This window comes from Nomascus leucogenys, chromosome 22a (genome assembly GCF_006542625.1).
Source record: "Nomascus leucogenys isolate Asia chromosome 22a, Asia_NLE_v1, whole genome shotgun sequence".
Classification (NCBI taxonomy): domain Eukaryota; kingdom Metazoa; phylum Chordata; class Mammalia; order Primates; family Hylobatidae; genus Nomascus; species Nomascus leucogenys.
Window position 1 is genome coordinate 31,789,344 of NC_044402.1, and position 11,124 is coordinate 31,800,467.

General features: G+C 45.8%; 1 non-coding gene across 1 annotated transcript; it reads right to left on the minus strand.

Annotated features, from left to right (window-relative positions):
- Positions 1-9,253: 9,253 nt before the first annotated feature.
- Positions 9,254-9,357, minus strand: LOC115832706. Its single transcript, XR_004028217.1, has one exon. It is a non-coding gene; the product is annotated as a small nucleolar RNA U13 (small nucleolar RNA).
- Positions 9,358-11,124: the final 1,767 nt, after the last annotated feature.

Genomic DNA, 11,124 nt, shown 5'->3' on the forward strand with positions numbered 1-11,124 from the left:
TACCTGAAGGCCTTTTTCTGTCCCCAGATCCTGTTTAAAATGATATCTTACATTTTGCTGTCTTATCTCCTTAGGCTTCTCTTGGTTGTGACGATTTTTCAGACTTTCCTTGTGTTTGATGACCTTCTGAGTTTTGAAGAGTACTAGCAGAGAATTTTGTAGGATGGCCCTCTAGTGAGACTTATCTAATGGTTTTCTCACAAGTAGACTGGAGTTAAGAGATTTGGGAAGGAAGATCACAGAGATAAAGGTGTCATTTTCATGATATCATATCAAGGGTATGTACTATCAACATGATTTATGAGTGCTGATGTTGACCTTGATCACCTAGCTGAAATAGTGTTTGTTTTTATTCTTTCTTTCTTTTTTTTTTTTTTTTTTTTGAGATGGAGTCTCATTCTATCACCCAGGCTGGAGTACAATGGCACAATCTCAGCTTACTGCAACCTCCGCCTCCCTGGTTCAAGCAATTCTCCTGCCTCAGCCTCCCAGGTAGCTGGGATTACAGGCACCTGCCACCCCACCTGGCTAATTTTTGCTTTAGTAGAGATGGGGGTTTCACCATGTTGGCCAGGCTGGCCTTGAACTCCTGACCTCAAATGATCCGCCCGCCTTGGCCTCCCAAAGTGCTGGGATTACAGGTGTGAGCCACTGCACCCAGCCTGGTGGTTTATGGATCATTTATTCTTTTTTAAATTAAAAATTATGTAAGTATGGATTCACAGATATTTATTCTACACTTTGGGTTGTAATCCAATACTACTTTATTTTGTTGGTGACATTGTTCCAACTTTGGCCACTGGGACACAGTTGACTTCTGTGCCTCTCTGACATACCCCCATCTGTGTAGTATTTTTTTCTTATTTTTTTAGACTGAGTTTCGCTCTTGTTGCCCAGGCTGGAGTGCAATGGCGTGATTTCGGCTCACCACAACCTCCACCTCCCAGGTTCAAGCAAGTCTCCTGCCTCGGCCTCCCAAGTAGCCGGAATTACAGGCATGTGCCACCATGCCTGGCTAATTTTGCATTTTTAGTAGAGATGGGGTTTCTCCATGTTGGTCAGGCTGGTCTCAAACTCCCAACCTCAGGTGATCTGCCCACCTCGCCTCCCAAAGTGCTGGGATTACAGGCGTGAGCCACAGCGCCCGGCAGTAATTTTTTCTAAACTCAATTTGGTGCAGACTTTGGCACACGCTCCTCCCAGCATCTCTGAGCCCAGCTGGCACCGAGATGGGTGTGTCAAGCGGATGTTGCAGTGCTGTGCCAGTCTGGGCACGTCTGCTTGTGAAGAGCAAAGCAATGAAGAGCCAAGAGTTTCCTGCAGTTGGGTGTACCAGGCTCCATAAACCACCAGGCCTATAACAGGGAACACCACTGGCAGAGTGATGAAATTATCTTGTTTGTTTAATATTTGTCATAAGTTTTAGTTGTTTATTGCCTGATTTTTATGTTTATGGTGACGAAAAGCAGTTGTTCGATATTTTGATAGTTACTCAGTTTTTTTTTTTGAGACAGAGTCTTGCTCTGTCGCCCAGGCTGGAGTGCAGTGGCGCGATCTGGGCTCACTGCAAGCTCCGCCTCCCGGGTTCCTGCCATTCTTCTGCCTCAGCCTCCCGAGTAGCTGGGACTACAAGCGTCTGCCACCGTGTCCGGCTAATTTTTTGTATTTTTAGTAGAGGTGGAGTTTCACTGTGGTCTCAATCTCTTGACCTCATGATCCGCCCGCCTCTGCCTCCCAAAGTGCTGGGATTACAGGCATAAACCACCGTGCCCGGCCTCAACTTTGAAATAAATACTTCTACTGCTTGTCTTTCTAGCTTCTAGATTGGTTTAATTGAAGACATTCTAATCTCAAAAGATAATCTGAAAAAAAATCCTTTAGCAGGAGTTAAGAGCACAAATCCTGGATTGGGACTGCCTAGATTTAAGTCCTTGACCTGGGACAAATCACTCCTCTGTCCTTCAGTTTTCTCATTTACAAAAGGGGGATGTTAATGATAGACTCACTTCAAAAGGCTTGTTAAGTGAATTAATATATGCAAAGTGATTAGGACAGGGCCTGGCATATAGTGAGTGCTATGTAATAGTTTTTTGTGGTTGTCGTTGTTGTGTCTCGCTCTGTCACTCAGGTTGTAGTGCAGTGGTGCGATCACGGCTCACTACAGTCTCAACTTCTTCCTGGGCTCAAGCAATCCTCCCACCTCAGTCTCCCAAGTAGCTGGAACTACAGACATGCACCACCATGCCTGGCAATTTTTTAAATTTTTTTTGCAGGGATGGGGTCTCGCTGTGTTGCCCAGGCTGGTCTTGAATTCCTGGGCTCAAGTGATCCTCCTGCCCTAGCCTCCCAAAGTGCTGGAATGACAGGCAGGAGGCACCGTGCCCAGCCAGTAATAGTTGTTATCATTATTATTTATAACCATCCATCTGTATGATTAGAATTTTCTCAGAACCGTGTGTACCAAAGCAAAATACAAAAATAAGTTGGATGCGGAGACTGAAATAAGACTGTGAATTGGTCAGAACTGTGACTTAAAAATGCAACAGAAACTGGCTCTGGATGATTTTAAGCAGAAGAGGGATTTTTGGGAAGGATGCTGGGCAGCCCGCAGAGTCTCTGGGAAGGCTGAAGAGCCAGGTTCAGGGCATGAATGAGAACAAAGGGTGCCAGACAGCAGCCAGGAGCATGGCCAGAACTGTGGTGCACAAGCTATCTAGAGAGTCCTGCTCTGTTCTCAGAGCCCTGGGCAGCTGTGCCACAACCATGGCTGGGGTCTGAACCATGACCCTGCTGCTGTGGCCCTGGAATCTAGACAAGGCTGCAGTAGTCATGGCCACTTCCACCAGAAAAGGTTCTGTGCCAGGCTCTGGCTTGGTCCAGGCTCCTCAGTCCACAGCACCTGATTGGCCCAGCCCAGATCACATGACTAAGCCCTGCAGCTAAAGGAGGCTGAGAAGCATCTGGCATTTTCAGCCTCTATGTTGACAGCTAAGCAATAGGCTCCAGCTTCCACGAAGACTCCTAAGATGGCATCTTCCACAAACCTGGGAAGGGACCCCAAAACTAGGTAGCCAAAAAGTAACAAACATTACTCATCACCCTGCTTTCAAATTTTGTTCCATAATATTGGCATCATTGATGGACTTTATTTTTTTATTTTTTATTTTATTTTATTTTTTTGAAATGGAGTTTCGCTCTTTTCACTCAGGCTGGAGTGCAGTGGCATGATCTCGGCTCACTGAAACCTCCACCTCTGGGGTTCAAAGGATTCTCCTGCCTCAGCCTCCCAAGTAGCTGGGATTACAGGCGCCCACCACTACGCCCAGCTAATTTTACAAAAAACTACCAAGTTTTAGTAGAGACGGGGTTTCACCATGTTGGCTAGACTGGTCTCGAACTCCTGACCTCATGATTCACCCACTTCGGCTTCCCAAAGTGTTGGGATTACAGGTGTGAGCCACTGCACCTGGCCCATTGATGGACTTTATGACAAGCACTGGCCCAGTGCTCTGGTATCCGTTGTATTTTTCCTTTTTAAAATAATAGAGATGGGATCTCTCTATGTTGCCCAAGCTGGAGTGCAGTGGTACGATCTTGGCTCACTGCAACCTCTGCCTCCTGGGTTCAAGCAATTCTCCTGCCTCAGCCTCCTGAGTAGCTAGGATTACAGGCGTGCGCCACCACACCCAGCTAATGTTTGTATTTTTAGTAGAGATGGGTTTCGTCATGTTGGCCAAGCTGGTCTTGAACTCCTGACCTCAGGTGATCCTCTCTCCTCGACCTCCCAAAGTGCTAGGATTACAGGCGTGAGCCACCGCGCCCGGCCATATTTTTCCTTTTTTTAAAGACTAGAGATGGAATCTCGCTATGTTGCCCAAGCTGGACTGCAGCAGCTATTCACAGGCAGACTACAGCTCACTGCAAACTTAAACTCCTGAGCTCAAGTGATCCTCCCACCTTAACCTCTCAAATAGATGGGACTACAGACAAACACCACCATGCCTAATTTTGTATTTTTTTTTAATGGAGTCTTGCTCTGTTGCCCAGGCTGGAGTGCAGTGGTGCAATCTCAGCTCACTGCAACCTCTGCCTCCCAGGTTCAAATGATTCTCCTGCCTCAGCCTCCCGAGTAGCTGGGATTACAGGCATGTGCCACCACGCCCAGCTAATTTTTGTACTTTTGGTAGTGATGGAGTTCCACCATGTTGACCAGGCTGGTCTCAAACTCCTGACTTCAGGTGATCCTCCTGCCTTGGCCTCCCAAAGTGCTGGAATTACAGGCGTGAGTGACTACAACTAGCCTAATTTAGTATTTTTTAAATCAACAGACGCCAAAATGAACACTACTGTCATGTAGACTCTGAAATGTTTTGCTTTTAAAAATAAGTCTTCATGTTAGAAGGTTGCAAACCCCTTATATTTTCATTCTGTTGCATATGGATGTGCATTTTCCCCCAGCATCATTCTATGGAAATACTATCCTATCCCCCATTGTATCGTCATAGTACACTTGTCAAAAATCGTTGAACTCACTATGCAAACATGTATTTCTGTCCTGTGTATTTTGTCACAATGGTCTATTTCGGTGTCAGTATGCTGGTACTAAATTTTTTCATTAGTATAAATTTGCTCTAAGTTTTGAAATCAGGAAGTGTGAATCTACCAACTTTGCTCTTGTTTTTCAATTCTTGTTTTGTCTGTTCAGAGTCCCTTGAGATGCCATATGTAAAAAAATGGAAAAATGGGTCCTAAAAACTAATCAAGTGGTCAAAGCTACCCCTAAAAGGCTAGCAGGGAGCAAAAAGTGCTATTTCTCAATGAGAAAATACAAATCTTAAGAGAGATGTTTTGAAAAATGCCATGTCACTTTTGAAAGTGGGCCACTTGGTAAGAACAAACTAAGCACTCACACACTAAAGCAGAAAGAAGCTGAAATTCTTGGAAGTCTTAGAGCTGCCTCTACAATGGGAAAAATGACCCCTCTGCTTCATGATAAACTGAGTATAAAGACTGAGAAAGCATTAAGTGTGTGGCTAGAGGACACATCACTAAACAACATCCCTTTTGATAATAAAATAAAGTGTGAAAAAACAAAAACAAAAACAAAAACAACAAAAAAAAGAAGGTTGCAAACCCTTAACATTGTCCCAACACTCCTTTCCAAAGTGGAGAAATGGAGGCCCGAGGGGTAAAGGGACTATGCGAGTCCACACAGCTGGTTTAGTAGCAGGACTGGGCCTCGTGTTGCAGTTCTCAATGTTGCCTCATTGCTGTGCTGCCAGCAGCCAGCTCAGGAAAAGGCCCAGCCCTCCAGCCCCACAGCCACCTCCTTCTCAAAGCAGGTCTTGACAGGAACCCAAAGCTGCTTTGGAATACTGGCCTGTGGCTGCTGCTGCTGCTTTCCTCACCTTTATCTTCTGGGATGGGAAGTCCTGAGTGGCTTTCTCTCTGCCTTCTAGCTCCTCCCCGGAGACAGGAAGAAAAAAAAAGAGCAAGGCTGAAAACAACCGCTGCACTGGGAGCACTCTCCTTCCTGATGGTGCTGGGCCTGGGAGGACCTCACCTAATAGACTCTGACCTCTGCCGGGCTCCACTCAGCCTCCTCTCAGAGCTGCTCACCTCCTGCCCTCACCTTTGACTTGCTCCAGATCCTACGAACCAGAGTTCCTGGTCCTGCCTTCCTGCCCTGGTTCCCAGTCCCATGCTTTGGTCACATCCTGACAATGGGCTGTGTGTGCCCAGCACCAGAACTGCCTGTCTCCTTGCCTGGCCAGTCTGATCTGGAGCCAGCCACTCCTCAGGAAGTTCCAGAAACAGGGCTCATACCCTACCTTCCCTGGCATCCTCGGCACCCAACAGGGCCTGGCCCTGCAAACCCTCGTTGAAAGGAGGAATGACCTGCTCTGTGTGAGTGCTGCCCATGCCTCATCATGACAAATTAGAGCAAACGGAGGTGGAGGTGCTGAGAGGGCATTTCTACCAAACTATGAGCGACTTCTCTTATACACGACCTGGGGGGATGTCTGTCTTGTGTTGAGACCAGGTATTTAGATCTGAAATCAAAATGTCATAAACAAGATCTGGGCTGTGACCTGCCCAGGCCAGAGCAAGGAAAACTGGTCTTGGGAATCCAGAAAGAACTTCAGGATTAGGCAAAGTCTGCTGAGCTAAACCAAGAAGTGAGATATTCATTCATATATTCATTCATTCCTCCATTCAATAAATATGTATTGAGCACCATGTGTGTCAGGTTCTAAGAGAGGCACCCAGAGATTCAATGGTAAATGAGACATACTCCCTGCCCGCAAGGAGCTTAGAACAAGGAAGACAAAGCAGGGAACTGGTATCTACCATGGATTATCATGTGGGCTGGAATAATAATAGCTAACATTTATGGAGTGTTCACTACATGCCAGAATCTGCACTAAGCTGTTGAGGCTGCATTGTTTTATATAATCCTTACAGAAATCATATTAGTAGATATTATTATTATTCCACCTTACAGATGAGGAAATGGAGGCACAGAGAAATTAAGTGACTTGCCCAATGTCACACAGCCGGGGCACATAGCATACCAAGAGTTTAAATCCGGGCTGGGTGCGGTGGCTCATGCCTGTAATCCCAGCACTTTGAGAGGCCAAGGCAGGCAGATTGCTTGAGGCCAGGAGTTCAAGACCAGCCTGGGCAACATGGCGAGACCCTGTCTCTACAAAATATACAGAAAATTAGTTGAGCATAGTGGTGTGCACCTAGTAGTCCCAGCTACTTTGGAGGCTGAGGTGGGAGGATCGCTTGAGCCCAGGAGGCAGAGGTGGCAGTGAGCCCTGATTATGTCACTGCATTTCAGCCTGGGTGACAGAGTGAGACCCTGTCTCAAAAATAAACAAATAAGTAAGTAAATCCAGGAAGTTAGACTCCAGGGCCTGTGCTTTCTGAGGAAAGCACAGCGTATTATTGTAGCACAGAGAGATGTACCTGACATGGGAGGGCAAGGAAGGCTTCCTTGAGATCACATGTGAGCAGAGTCCAAAACAATCAGGCAGAATTGGGAGAACAGGGGAGGAAAGGGCATTCCAGACTGAGGGAACAGCACGTACAAAGACTGGCGGCAAGAGGCCATAGCGCGTTAATTACTATTTAGTGAGTACCAACTGTGTGTCAAGGACATCTAGAAGCCTTCAGGGACTGTAATCAGTATCAAATGACTGGCTTGTCTGGGATGAAGAGAAGACTGGGGAGAGAAGCAGCTGGAAGGTACAGGAAGTACCGGTTCACAAAGGTCTTAAAAATCCAGGCTAAGGAGTCAAGACGTTATCCACAGGACAGTGGGGAGATGCTGAAGGATAAGCAAAGAGTTTCCTAATCAAGTTGTACCTCAGTAAACTCACTTTGAACCATACTAGTTAAAGGAATGGAGGCACGCAAGGCTGGAGGGCACACTAGGTGCCCAGTCAGGAGATGATGGTGGCCTGAAGTGGGGATTGGCAGTGGCAGGAGAGAGAAGTAGCCTAGGTTTGATTACTTCATTGGAGGGGAGCTCACCATCAAACCAGAAGACTGGTGGGGACCAAGATACCAGCTGAGCTTCACAGGGTCAAGGGTCAGCAATGGCCCAATGCCAGGCAGTTGGCCAAAGTCTGAACAGGTGAGTAGATGGGAGGAGAAAAACCCAGCAGGAGTTGGCAGGGACCCTGCAGCAGGAAAGGACTCCAGCCCCTGAGGGACTGATGAAGAAAGAGAATTTTCCACCAGACAGCTGGGGACAGGGGAGACAATGGAAAACCAGAACCAGGAAGGTGGGTCCCTCAGGCTGGCAGCCAGACTGAGGATGCTCAGCTTCAAGAAAGGGATGGAGTTCTTTTTGTGTCCCTCCTCCTCCCTGGTCCTAAACACCCCCTTCCGTGGCAGGTGGATTCTGTTTTTTTTTTTTTTTTTTTTTTTTTTTTGAGATGGGGTCTCACACTCTGTCACCCAGGCTGGAGTGCAGTGGTGCAATCTCAGCTCACTGCAACCTCCACCTCCCAGACTCAAGTGATCCTCCCTCCTCAGCCTCCTGAGAAGCTAGGACCACAGGCATGCACAACCACGCCTGGCTACTTTTTGTATTTTTGGTAGAGACGGGGTTTTGCCACGTTGCCCAGGCTGGACAGGTAGATTGTTTAATCAGGTCAGGTGAAGAGGGGGCAATGTGGTAAAAGGGAAAGAGCAGGAGCTCTGAAGTCAGAGTCTGAGTTGAACCTCATCCTTGAGCCACTCACTAGCTCTGTGACTTCAGGCAAGTTACTTAACCTCCCTGAGCCGTAGCTCATTAATCTGTAAAAGGAGAATAAACAACAACTACTCCCCAGGGCTTGCTGAATGGGAACAGCACCTCTAGCTCCTGCAGTGGAGTTATTGTGAGGATGCAGTTAACATTTGAAAGCCCAGGGCCTGGCACCAGGGTGGGAGCTCGGTCAATTCATCAACCATCCCCCTTCATCAGAAGCCATGCATGTGCAGGACCTTGCACTGAGGGTTCCCTGTGCTATGTTATCTCCCTTTTAACAAATCCGGGGAGACATCACCATTTCATTTGGTAGGCCAGGAATCAGAGTCAGAGACGTAAGGAACACGTCCAACATCACGTTGCATTGTTTCTCCCAACTTTAGTCTTGTATCTTCCGCACAACTTTTTCGATATCAACTGACCATCTATACTATTTTTTGCTTAAAATTTTATTTAAATTAGTCCCTTTTTTACATTAATCAATGTACTCTTTTATTTAAGAGATGGGGCTAGACATGGTGGCTCACGCCTGTCATTCCAGCACTTTGGGAGGCCAAGGCAGACGGATCACTTGAGGTCAGGAGTTTGAGACCAGCCTGGTCAACATGGTGAAACTCTGTCTCTACCAAAAATACAAAAAATTAGCTGGGTGTGGTGGTGCAGGCCTGTAATCCCAGCTACTCGGGAGGCTGAGGCACAAGAATCGCTTGAACCCAGGAGGCAGAGGTTGCAATGAGCCAAGATTGTGCCACTGCACTCCTGCCTGGGTGACAGAGCAAAACTCTGCCTCAAAAAAAAAAAAAAAAAAAGATGGGGTCTCACTATGTTGCTCAAGCTGGAGTGCAATGGCTAGTATTCACAGATGTGATCATAGCACATTACAGCCTTTTCAAGAGACCTACCTGCCTCAGGCTCCCGAGTAGCTAGGACTACAGGCACATATCTGGTTCCAATGTGCTTTTCTTTCTTTCTTTCTTTTTTTTTCCACATCAGATAGGTAATGTGCTGACAATATAACAACGTTTGAGTGAGGCACATCTCACACATGAAAGTGAAAAGCCGATCGTCATGCTTATGAACTATAAAAGGATACCAATTTACTTTTTTTTTTTTTTTTGAGACAGGGTCTCACTCTGTTACCCTGGCTGGAGTGCAGTGGTGCAATCATAGCTCACAGCAGCCTAGACCTCCCAGGCTCAAAGTAAGCCTCCTGCCTCAGTTTCCTGAGTAGCTGGGACTAGAAGAGCATGCCACCATGTCTGGTTAATTTTTTTGACTTTTCGTAGAGCCAGGATCTCACTATGTTGCCCAGGCTGGTCTCAAACTCCTGGGCTAAAACGATCTTCCCACCTCGGCCTCCCAAAGTGCTGGGATTATAGGCATGAGCCACCGTGCCTGGCCTCAATTTATTTTTTAGAACGGCTTTTTTGGGATGTAATTCACACACCATCCAACTCACCCATATAAAGCTTACAATTCAGTGGGCTTTTTTTTTTTTTTTTTAGGTATATTCACAGAATTGTGCAACATTACCACAATCAATTTTAGAACATTTTCATAATTAATTTACTTTTAAAGGAAACTTTGCATCATTCTCATAAGTGGAAAACTTGAATTATTTGCCACAAATGGAAGGCAAAACAAAAATAAAGCAAAGAGATCTGGGCAATGTTATTAAATGCTATCTAGCTAGTGCTGCCTGTGAAGTATCTGAGCTTGAGACTTCTCTCTTTGCCAAAAAGGGAGGATGGGAGGTATTGAAGAGTTGTTGAAGACACACCAGCACTAAATTGAGACTCTCTCTTTGACATAATCAGAAAAACAAAAAAGGTAACTGAAAAGAAAAATTACATTTTCAATATATAATTTAATGCCACATCTCTGAGCCATCCTAAATCATCTTAAGTCTACGTCCCCACCTGCCTCCTCCAGGTAATTTAAGTGGCTTGCCCAGTGTCACACAGCTAGGTAGTGGCAGACTAAGCCTAGAGTTCAGGCTTCTTAACTGCTAATGCTGTGTCCTTTCCACTACGTCATAGTCCTCTTTGCAACCATTATTTTAAATTAGGTCAAGTGCCTAATGCGTATGCTAGGCAGCCCTGTTACAGATTTATAAAGCACAAATTTTACAGCTAGAAGGCACATCAGAAACAATCTAATCTAACTCATTTCATTTTACAGATGAGAAAACCAGTAAGTTTGTTCTCTTAAGCATGTTTAGAATTGCCTGTCAGTCAATTGGCTGGAACATACAACCAACAATATAGCTATAAACAGCTCAGAATTACAGTGATCTTTCTCTGGTCTCAACCTTAAACCAAACTTCCGGATATCTCAGCCCTGTCACCAGGTCCTGGTTTAGCTTCAGTCTTGCTCTTTAATTTGGTCTGTTCTCACTTCTACATGAGTAGTTTCCCCTTGACCTAAACTGCCTAGGTGGCTTTAAGGATCACAGGAGTGAGGAGACTTCGTTGGTGGATTGAAGGAGTGTGTTATATGAGAAAGAAATGAGAGCTTGTCAAGAACTGTGGAGGGTTTAAGATTTTATCCTACTTGCAAGCTAACAAGTGAGCCTGCCGCAGCTTCATGGATGCTGGCAGAAGACACAAGACTTCTAGGTGTGTCTGAAACAAAAGGTCTTATTTGCTCATAGCAATAGCAATAGCAAAAATACTGACATTTTCTCGTGCTCATTTCCTGAGTCCCAGTACCCAAAGACAATGCAAAGGGGGCCAGGTGACATCTGTACACACAGCAAAGCATATCACAAGAGAGTACAGCTTTAAGCTTGGGGAACCAGAATCTTTTTTTTTTTTTTTTGAGTCAGCATATTGCTCTATTGCCCAGGCGATCATAGC